This window comes from Ochotona curzoniae, unplaced genomic scaffold, assembly GCF_017591425.1.
Source record: "Ochotona curzoniae isolate NIBS_2020 unplaced genomic scaffold, NIBS_Ocur_1.0 scaffold_2587, whole genome shotgun sequence".
NCBI lineage: Eukaryota > Metazoa > Chordata > Mammalia > Lagomorpha > Ochotonidae > Ochotona > Ochotona curzoniae.
Genome location: NW_024467096.1, coordinates 21,302,907 through 21,313,444, shown reverse-complemented (window position 1 = coordinate 21,313,444; position 10,538 = coordinate 21,302,907). Strand labels below are relative to the sequence as shown.

Sequence of the window (10,538 nt, the reverse complement as noted above, 5' to 3'; positions counted from 1 at the left end):
TTACAATAAAAGTTTACTAACCCTAAAATACCAAATAATTTTCATACAAACAAGAAAAGGGGAAGGCAATCTGACTGGATAATAACCATGATAAAGCAACTCTGGAAGATCAAACAACTCCATCTCTAACGACTCGGGTTACTATAACCAAAGCCTATAAAACTGGGTGGTTTTATAATGTCGTACTTCTAACAAAACTAATTTGACTAAATGGTAAAAAAGAACAAACATATATTTTTGTTGTTTCTGGTAGAAATATTTTAATGGAGCAGGTAAAGCCTTTGTTTTTTGTTTTTGTTTTGTACCCTTTGGTTCTACAATGGCATTGCAACTATCTTTAGCAACTGCAGGACTAATTTTAAACATAATTGTATTTTAGTTTAAGAAAATTGTTCTCTACTGTGATCAAGGTACAAATTTGTTTTCTTAGTAAAGTATTTTTTTTAAATGCAGTAAAACTGGTTATTCGTCCCTTAAGAGCCACTTCCACTCATTTAACTTCATAAAAATATCTACAAGATATAAAATTTCAGTAGACAAGAGGCACTTATAAAACAGAAACTAGAAATTCCCAAGGTAAACAGTTCACAAGGTGTCTCAAACTCACATGAATTTTACATGTGGATGTTGACTCTAGACATTAAAAGATTGTTTGCAAATTGCTCATTTCTGTGCTCCAAATTGAATGTTATTCAGTTCAGTCATACTTAAAAAGATGGCAGTAAAAATGCAGATTTTTTTTCAGTGCTATGTTAGACCTTGTCATTATAACATAGGATTACAGGTACACAATGCCACAATTACAGTGCCACAATTCCATCTCTAACATAGACTTGCTCCCTCTTCAACAAGTCAGTACATTTCAACATGTTGTCCACTGAATTTTGGTATTTGCATATAAAATTGATATATCTTATTCATTCAACAAATATGTATTGAGTTCCTATTACAAATCTAACACCTAAGTACTAAGAAAAAAAATCATTGCTCTCATGGAACTTCCATTACAGTGGTATGACACACACACACACACACACACACACCCTAATAATAAGTATTTATAGTTTTATTTCAGAATTCTATATCCAAAATGGTTCTATAAGCCAACTATAACCTAAATCTCCCTTTGAAATTCTGGATAAAATAAAGCAGCAGCCTTCTGAAGGCTTTGAAAAGAAAACAAAGTTAGTGAATCATGGCAGGTGATCAAAATTGGGAAGACTTACAACAGGATTAGTTTCCTAAGTTTTTGTTTGGCCTTTAATAACATGACTTACCCCCTTCCCCTGCCAGCAAAGCCCTCATCACACAATGGTGCAGCACAAGGTTGATAGCTTTGGTGGCTAAAGCTCTAAACCCACCTTTCTGGCCAGGGAAACCAGGAAAACAGGGTTCTGACCCACAGAAAGTATGAGGGCATTTCCAGGGAGGAGAAAGAGCTAGAAACAAGATCCACTGGTTGTGTATATGAAGCTACTAAATCCTGGGCTCACCCTTGAGCTATATGTATGTTGGATAGATCAAAAGAAACACAGCAAAGATTCTGAAACCTGAAAACAAATTAAAATTACAGCACCAGTCTCAGGCTTGCTCTTGAATAGCACTTGCACAGGGTACTATCAAAGCAGCATGGTAAGGCCGCTGGAACCTGAACTGAAATCATAACAATGTCCCTCGATGATACTGTGCCCAACCATGCTGATTATCTACTAAAACAGCCAACAAAAATTAACATTATCCAGAGGATAATAGAACCCAGAATCAAACTAAAATAGCACTCAATTTTTCCAGTATACAACTCAAAATTAATTGGCATATAAATAGGAAAGTCTGCCCAATTCTAAAGAGAAAATGCAATCAGCAGATGCCAATCCTGAGATGACCTGAATGTTGGAAGCATCAGACACAGGCTTTAAAGTGGCTACTGTGTTCTGCAGCTACAGACTAACAAATGCAGTAATGAATAGAAAGAAGCAGATTCTCAGCAGAGAAATAGAAACTACAGCCTTTATGGAAATCAGTCTGGAGAACACTCAAACAACTCAAAATCTGCATACCATATGACCCAGCAATAGCACTCCTAGGAATATATCCAAAACACCTGTTTTACGACAAACCAACATGCATCCCTATGTTCATTGCAGTACAATCAGTAATTGCAAAAACATGGAAGCAACCGAAATGCCCATCAGCAGAAGATTGGATAAGAAAGCTTTGGTTCATCTACTCCATGGAATACTACTCAGCTATTAAAAAAAACAAAATGCAGTTCTTTGTGGCTAAATGGGCACAACTGGAAACTATAATGCTAAGGGAAATGAGCGAATCCCAAAAGATTAGATACCACATGTTTGCCTTGATTTAACCTGTAATTTTTTGTTTGGTTGTTTGTTATTTTTTGAACCTGTCATTGATACTGTCTCAACCCAGATGTTTCGAAGAAGGGAACCTTCATTATTTTTAACATATTGTTTACCCAATACTATGTCAATTAATTCCATAATGTTGTATATTGATACTGAGGCCTTGTTGGGGCTTTTAACTGACCGGATCTTTACTCTGTTAGACCTATCTTCAGACCATAGAAGGTCTCCCCAAGAGGCCACTGAACTTATCTGGACAATAAGACGCTGAACTTTATGCTAGGCAAGTGTTTGCAAGCAATGAATCTCAACTGAACTTGAACTATGGTTATGCAACAAGGTGGAGGAATCCACCATGGGGGGAGGGGTATGGGAGGGGTGGGGGAATCCCCAGTGCCTATAAAACTGTACTACATAATACAATGTAAGCAACAATAAAAAAAAAAAAAAGAAAATAATAGGAATTATAAAAAAAAAATCAATTAGAAAACTAACAATCACAATCCATCCCTTGGTGGCCTTAAGGACAGAATGCAGGGGCCAGTGCTACAGCAAAATGTGTTAAACCACTGCCTGCAACACTGGCATCCCATTTTGGAATGCTTATGTGACCCCAGCTGTTGCTGTTCCAGTCCAGTACTCTCCAGCAGTGGAAGATAGTTCAAGTGGTTAGACCCCTGCATAAACCCCCTGGGAGATCAGGATGAAGCTCCTGGCTCCTGAGGCCACTTGGGGAATGCAATGGCAGAGAGAAGAGCTTTCTCTGTAACTCTGCCTTTCAAATAGATAAAACATCTTTTTAAAATAATACAAAGGACTATATCGAAAAAGGCAATATGTAAATTATAATGAAATACTTAGAATATGTTCAAATCATTCAAAAGAGGACAGGAAGGTAGGATCAAAAAAAAAAAAAAACAGAGATGTCAAATGGAAAACAACACAACAATAAGACTAACCCAAAATATACCAATAACTACAGTAATGTAAATTAAACTCTCTAAATGACATATAAATAAAATAAAAATAACAAAATAAATAATATGAAAGGCTATGTATAAATTGTATATACATAATAAGACAGCAACTAATATTGATAGATTGGACTTTTTACAATTTTGCTTTAGAAATTTTTTATTCATTTATTTTCAAAGTCAGTGTTATAAAGAGAAAATCCTCCACCTGTTAGTTCATTCCCCAGATGGCCAGGCTGAAGTCAAGACTCACCAACTTCTTCTGTATCTCCCAAATGGGTCGCAGGGCTCTAGGGACTTGGGCTCTGGGCTCTACTCTGCTGATTCTGCAGGGACCTGGATCAGAAGCAGAGCAGAGAGAGCGTGAAATACCATCCATATGAGATGATATTATTGCAAACAACAGCTCTTTACTGGCTGTGCCACACAGTGCTGGTCCCTGGAATCACTTTGTCTTACTTGTTTTAACTTCTTATGATCCACTATGTGTTGTCTACAAGTAACCCAGATTAGCTATACCAACAGAGTTAAACAAACAAAACCTGGCAAACACATACTATCCAAAGATCACTGGAAAAGAAAGCTGGAATGGCTATATTTGTATCCAAGATTTCAAAACAACGATTTTACCAGGAATGAAGAAAGATGGTGCATAGCAGAAAAGTATCAATTCATTTAACACATAAATCCCAAATGTGTATGCACTGAACAATAAACTTCAAAATAGTGAAGCAAAAACACACAAAAATGCAAGAATGGACAAATTAACAACTACACTTGAAGACATTGATGCCTCTCTGTTACCAATTGACAGGTATAATAGAGAAAATCAGTAATAATATAGAAAATCTAAATTATCAACCCACTTGCTATAATTGAGATCTTTGTAGCATTTCACCCAATGGCAACTCATAAAATGTTCTTATATAGGTAGGTGCACATATGACATTCACCAAGATACTGTACGGCCAAACAAACCTTAAGTTCAAAGAAATAAAAATTTAAAAGCATATTTGCTGAAGTGAAGTAGTTCACTTTTCTTTCTCTTGGTGTGTTGCAGCATTTCACTTGGCAATTTTACATCCAGAGGATATTACTATCAAGATGATTTTTCCTGTAGAAGTGACTACAAAACTTAGTAATAACTTAAGTGTTAATGCACATTTGAGTCAAAAGATTTATTTTACTTGAAAGAGCTAGAGAGGCGGGGGGAGGGAGGGGAGGATTTTCCATCTGCTGAGTTGCTCCCCAAATGGCTGCCAGAGCCAAAGCTGGATAGTTCCAAAGCTAGAAGGCAGGAGTTACTTCTGGGTCCCTCCACGCATGTTCCGGTGCTTAAGGACTTGAACCAATCTCTGCTGTTTTTCCAGGCTATAAGTACGGAGCTGGATCAGAAGTGGAGCAGACAGCATTGGAACCAGCACCCATATAGGATGTTGGAGCTGCGAGTGGAAGACTAGCTTGCTAAGCCACCACACCGGTCCAGGTTATCTTTCTTTTCAATGTAAATAAATCCCCAAGGCAACTAACTGTCCCCATAATTCCAGCATATTGGAATGGAACAATAGCTTCAACTTAGAAGTTTCACCTCTTCACTTTACAACCCTTGGGCTACAATTAATTCTGAAGCAGTCCTTTTTTTTTTTTATACTTGATTTTGTCTCAAAATCATTTTCATTTTTCTTTATAACATTCTCTCATTGATCACTGTGCTACGAGGTTTCTCATAGATGCTTAATATACTTTCAGCACTGAAGACTACTGAAAAAACTTTGAAAGCATTCAAAGACACACAAAGATCAGAAACCCCCAGATCAGCTAAAAGAATCAATTGTGAATGAAATAGTAAATGCTGCTCCAGCAACAAAGAATACTGTTACACACTCAAATGATCAAGTATGCTATTTTCTGACATATGATTGTTAAGAGCAAATTATCAGGCCCAGCATGGTGGGCGCGGTGGCCTAGCAGCTAAAGTCCTCATCTTGAACGCGCCAGGAACCCCCATATGGCACTGGTTCTAGTCTCAGCAGCCCCACTTCCCATCCAGCTTCCTGCCCAAAGCCTTGGGACCCTGCACCTGTGTGTGTGGGAGACCTGGAAGAAGTTCCTGGCTCTTGGCTTCGGATTGGTGCAGCACTGGCCATTGAGCTCACTTGGGGAGTGAATCATTGGACAGATCTTTCTCTCTGACTCTCCTCCTCTCTGACTTTGCAATAAAAATAAATAATTCTTTTAAAAAGAGCAAATTATTACAAAAACCTTGTAATTATTGCCTATTGTAAAATTTAGAAGGGAAAATATCCCTAGTAAAATTTTTCCCCACCAAGAACTATTTAATACCTTAGTTTAACTAGAAACTAAATGCACCTTTTTGTTCTTTTCATTATTCGTTGCTGTAGATTAACATGATGTTTTGAAACTGCTGAAAATCAAGAAAGAGGATATAGACCTTGGACTGTGAGGAGAAAACGAGAACTGACAGGGAAGAGAAAACTGGAAATTCAGTTAAGTGAATCCATGGCGGTGTCGAGGAACGGATTTAGGATTGAGCTATAAACGTGGCGTCAGGGTTTTTCTTTTTTCTCTAGGTGTAAATTTTGCTGTAGTCTCTAGCATGGTTCACCTCCACGCCCTCTATTCCTGAAAAAGTCAATGGGGAACCCACGAGGGACCACCTTCCTTCACACTTTCATTCACTGCTCCCACGCGTTTACAATAAAAATGATAAGCCACAAGGGGGAGAAACAGGCAGAGTGTCTCAAACGCCATGTGGGGCTGACCCACAGCAGTCAGCACTGAACCCTGCAGACCCACTGAAACCCCCGATACAAAGCAGGGAGAGCCGTTTCCCCGAAAGGACTGGAAGGCTTGCAGAGGGCCGTGGCAATACATTCCATTCCGGGGATGGGCTGCCACTGCAAACCGGCCCCGGGCAGGACACGCAGCAAGGCTGGTGCCAAAGAGCTTCTTTCTAGGATCTGCTGGTGAGCACTGGCAGCCGCCGTTCCCTACCGCGCCCCCTCTTTTCGCTCCCCAACAATTCTCCCTTCCTCTGTGAGCATAAACGTGAATGAACTCACTGGCTCCCAGTATTTCTTCCTACACCTCTACCCTAATTTGTCCACCGCTCATAGAAACAAACACACGACGCGTACGTTGTCCCAGGATGACACAACACCCACATTACTGCGGAAGCCGAAGAATTAAAGTCACACGCCTCAAAACCAGCCCCAACAGCACCCCCGAGTCCGGGCGGAAAAGCAAATGCGCATGCGCACTGGCCCGCTGTTACCCGATGTGCCCACTTCCCCCGCCTCCTCTCTTCCGTTTCACTTGCACTCCTCCGCGCGTCTGCTTCCGGGGCACTTGTAGGCTCGGCCCCTCCTCAGCTCTTACCCTCCTCTGCCCGAGGAGGGGGGAGTCGAGGGGGTGGGGAAGAGTTCGTTGTTTGTTTACACGATGTGAGCGGAAAAAGACCAATAAAGTTTATTCTGGAAACAAAAGAAAAAAAAAAAAAAAACAGGGGCGGCAGAGAAAGGAGACGGGGCGGGGGCGTGCGGCGGGGGTTCGCGAGGAGAGGCGGCGAGCAGGCGAAAGCGGCAGTTCCGGTGCCGCCGCTCCGGTCTCCGGCGCTGCTCCCGCGGCCGCGGCGGCTGGGGCTGGGGCCGCCGGCGAGGCAGGGCTCGGGCCCGGCCGGGTAGCTCCGGAGCGGCGGGGCCGAGGGGCCGGGAGGCGGCGGCCGCGCTGCCCGCTCGCCTCTCCCCCGCCGCCGCCCGCGGGGCCGGGACCCGATGCGGTTGGAGCCGCGGAGCCTGGAGGAGCCCCGAGCGTGAGTAGACGGGCGCGGTGGGCGCGGTGGGCTCGGGGACGGGGCGGGTGGGCGCGGCGGGCGCGGGGACCGGGCGGGTGGGCGCGGTGGGCACCGGGGACCCCGGGGCGCGCCCGGCGCGTGGGGCGGCCGTCTCCCCGCCGCCTGGGCTCCGGCCTCTCCCAGCCCTGCCGCAGAGGCTGGGGCTTCCCGCTCCCTCTCCTTTTCTGTCTCGGGCCGCCGCCTCGCTCCCCTTTCCTCCCTCTCTCCGCCCGCTGTGTTGTTTTGTTTTTAGGGATGGGGCGACCCGAGGCTTGAGGAAGTACGGCCAGGGCCGCCGCCCCGGCCGCGCTGGCGGGGTCTCTGGCGCCCCGCACGCCCACCCGGCCCACGCCGCGTTGTCGGGGGATCCGGGCGCGGAGCCGCTAGCCCTTCCTGAGAGGCTGTCACACCCTAAGACTCCTGGAGTCCGACCCCGCCAGCCCGGGCGGCCCTGCCTTCGCCTCTCAGAGGGTTTAAATCGCCCGGCAGGGGTATTGAAGGAAAACCCACTCTCCCCACCCTACAACTCCCCTCCCACCCTTCCTTTTCGAGCTTGTTTTTTCCTTTTAAACGAGACAATCGAATGTTTGGCGCTTTCATTCATAGACTAGAGGCATTATCTCATGTGACTTGTGTCTTTACTAAGTCTATTATGCGATGACTGAGTCGGAAAAGGTAGGGTAGCGCCCCGAATCGAGCAGTGTAAACAGCCGCCCTTCAGCCTGTGTGTTTGGACCACGGTTGGAAGGGGGTTATTTTCGGATGCTAAAGGAATTCTGGTGCTGGTGGCCGACCCCGTTTCCAGGCTTGGGAGTCGAAAGCTCTTTTCTTAGATGTCAATAATTGGGGAGCTGTTTACAGAGTTACGTAAAGGGAAAGGGGAACCCGACCGGGAGCTTTGTAGAAAACTGCACGGTCTCTCGTGATGGGAGTTGGGATTGCATCTGGGTGAAGCTTCCTCATTCCAGCACTGCGCCTTTGTGCACAGGCAGGATATGGGTTTGCGGGACGCTGTTTTGGGTGATAGTTGGTGAGGCAGGGAGTTGCAGGGGGGCGGGGAGCTCTAGAAAACATGGGCTGGTCAACTCAAGTCTGATGAATTCTGTGGTTGTTCTTGGGGGCAATGCGGGCGCTGTTGATTGGGCATTCGCTTCCACAGAACAAAATTTGTTTCATGTTGCAAGAGTGGAAAAATGCTTAAGATACTGTGTAGCTAGTTTAGTTCTCAACGCAACTTGAGTCTGAATGTGTTAACCCGTCTGTGTATTTAAGTTTTAGTGATTTTTAAAATCGAAGCATAGAATTTGATTAACAGTACAGAGCTCCATTTAAACATCACACGGTTTGGAGAATTTTAATGATCGGACCAACCGTTCTGCAATGTCATCAGCTAAAATTATCCGAAGGGAGCCGGTGTGTGTTGGTAGTTTTTGTTTTTTTTTTTTTTAATTTTTGTATCACGTGTTCCGGGATGAAATTAAATGGAATGTCATTCATAATTTCTTTTAAACATTTCTTGTGAGTTTTCCCACTTTAAAAAAGTCACAAAATAGGTGATTGAAACAAATGATAGCAAGTCATAATAGCAGTAGCGTTACGGAAAATACTAAAGTGTTATTACGTTAATATATTATGGCTGGCCATGAGAATGAAGTTTGACCGACATTTTCTCAGTTTCAAACAATTTTTAAAAACATTCAATACAGAGAAATGGTTTTAGGTTTTCACTGAATTGGAAGCAGCATTAAAAACAAATACTGTATGTGAACTGAAAGGTCACCCGAGACAGTGTATCTGCTCCTGAGGCTGGATGGGAGGCTGTGTCAGAGAGGCTGTGAGAGAAGCAGTAGCATTGCCTGGCTCTGCATCGAGTGGGTCCTCCTGGAGACTGAGCTTCCTTCCTCTCAGGATAAGATCTCCTTTACCCCAAAGGAGCATTTCTTTAACAACAGCAAAACTTAAAAGAAAAAGAACAAAAACTTAAAGCAGATTACGCTAACCCCCATCCAAAAAGAGTATTCCGTTTCAAAATACTTGAAATAAATCTTAGTAACTCTTTTCCCTAAAACATTTTACTTTGTACACGAAGTAGCTTATTCCTTACAAGTGTCCTTTGCTGAGTAAGGATTTTTAAACAGTTGCAATTAACATTTAAAAGGTATTCATTCTGTTGATCTGTTTATTTGCAGAGAGTTAACTTAATCCCGTTTGATCTCTTCAGCAGCTAGAGTAGCATTAAAGGGATCAATTTCCTAAATTACTGTTTTATATCTTGATTTCTAAACTAGAGGTGATTCTTTAAATGGAATCTGTTTCTTAAACATCATAGAAGATTTTAAAAACCTCCAGTAAAATGATCTTTAAAAAGATAATTTAGAAATGCAAGTTTTAGAGTATCACTTAAGGACACTTATCAAGCAGATTTTCTTCAGTATATTTAGCTGTGTGACAATCCTGACATACAGAGCAGTATTGTTACCCGTAGGGGGTGATGTTCTGAGACCAGAGAGGTGGCAGGGGATAGATTCATTCACAAAACCAATCTGTTTCTTGACTCTACTATATCTTGCTACCTCTACCTTTTTTTTTTTTTTTTTAGTAAAATTAATGAAACAGAATCAGAGAGGACTGGTTAGTTAAGGTTACCTTTCTCCGTATTTGCAGTAGTGAGTATGCATATTTAATTCCCAGTTGGAAAGCCTAATGGTTAAGGCTTCCATGTCCCCTGTTGGCGTTGCCTGGATTCCGCATCCCGCTTCAGCTCTTGACTCCAGGTTCCTGTTCATGCAGACTGGGAAGCAGTGGCTCAACTCATGATTTTCTGTCACCCATGTGGGAGACCTGAATTCAGCTCCTGGCTGCTGGCTTCCGCCAGGTCCTGTCCACCCGTTCATATGGGCATTTATGGGGCGTGAACCAACTAACAGGTGCACTCTGCTTCTGAAAGGCAAGATTTTTAAGTGCTTTAAAAGACCCTTATGAGTTGGTTCTTTTATATCTAAACTCATTTCTCTTTTCTGTACCTGTAACTCCCTTAGGGTTTCCTTGCTTTTATATGCAAATGTTCAGACTTTGTGGAAATATTTGTGTACTGCTCTTTTTTCTTCACTAGCTGACTTCTACTCATCTTTCACAACACCTCCTTTGGTCTGGGTTACAAGTCCCTGCTTCCTGTTCCCTCAGCATCTGTACTCCCACTGTGCTAGTATTGACTTTATTGAATTGTAATTTCCTACTTGTTCGTCTGTCTGGCACCAGTATTAAATTCCAGAAGGATAGGGATTCCTTTTTATCTCACATGTATATTTTTATTGTCATGTGTGATAGTGCAATATGGGCATTTGAGTA

The 10,538-nt window shown here is 43.0% G+C and overlaps 1 protein-coding gene across 2 annotated transcripts in view; it reads left to right on the top strand.

Moving 5' to 3' along the window:
• Positions 1-7,071: 7,071 nt before the first annotated feature.
• PIK3CA (phosphatidylinositol-4,5-bisphosphate 3-kinase catalytic subunit alpha) overlaps positions 7,072-10,538 on the top strand; it is a 94,953-nt gene continuing 91,486 nt past the window's right edge. For both annotated transcript variants that reach the window (XM_041002766.1, XM_041002765.1), the window contains exon 1: positions 7,072-7,169. The gene's annotated coding sequence lies outside the window, so the exon portion shown is untranslated. The remainder of the gene's footprint in view (positions 7,170-10,538) is intronic.